The following is a 964-nucleotide window of genomic DNA, read 5'->3' as shown; positions in this document are numbered from 1 at the left end:
CACTATCAAGAATTTCATTTTTCACATCTTGTTGAAGTGGGTTTGAAATGACTGACTTTATTATGGTATTGTGTATTTCCAAGTGAAACTGTTTTTGAACAAGAACAAAAATGTAGATTAGATTGTGAAAAGTGAGTGTTGCATACCTCTAAGGGCCACTGGCCCAACGACTTAATCCAATGGTGTGGCTGAAGGTTTTCTGCGCATTCTGTATTTACCTTGCACTACTGTGCATAAGTTATTGCAGTTAAAGTTATTTAGGTCTAATTAAATCACTGTTTGACTCCATTTTATCATGACCTTGAATTTAGGTTGGAATGCCAATTGATAATTGGTCATTTATATAATAATTTATCTTGACATTTTTGAGTATCCATTCGTAGATAACTTGCCGGTCTTGGTCATTAGTTAGAAGTACAATATTACTGACAATTTTATTTAGATGGCCATCCATTTTTGCTTTTTTGCTAAAAGTACTTTTTAGTCCCTTTAGCAATTTGCAAAGATAGACCAATATTAATTAGTCTAATTATTTCAGAGTAGATAAGAATAAAATGTAACACTTTCTTATTAGTCAGGTAATCGTGTATCGTGTCAGTTGCATAATTGATTCAAAGATACTCGATACAAAACATTAAATGCTCAAACCTAAAGTTAAGAGTAGAAGATACCTGACATCAGAAAGCTACATAGTACTTGACTGTATGGAATGCACTCCATACTGGTCATCTGGCTACAGCATCACCATGAGCCTTTTGCAACCTTTTACTTAAGTGCCCAGACCAACACAAAACATTCTACAAATGAACCAACAATTTTTGCATTAAATGAGTAGTTCACTTTAAAATGAAAATTAGCCCATGATTTACTCACCCTCAAGCCATCCTAGGTGTATATGACTTTCTTCTTTCAGACAAATACAATCAGAGTTATATTAATAAACACCCTGAAGCTTCCAGGCTTT

This window comes from Rutilus rutilus, assembly GCF_951802725.1.
Source record: "Rutilus rutilus genome assembly, chromosome: 10".
NCBI lineage: Eukaryota > Metazoa > Chordata > Actinopteri > Cypriniformes > Leuciscidae > Rutilus > Rutilus rutilus.
The sequence above is the reverse complement of the archived record's forward strand: the minus strand, read 5'-3'. Positions refer to the sequence as shown.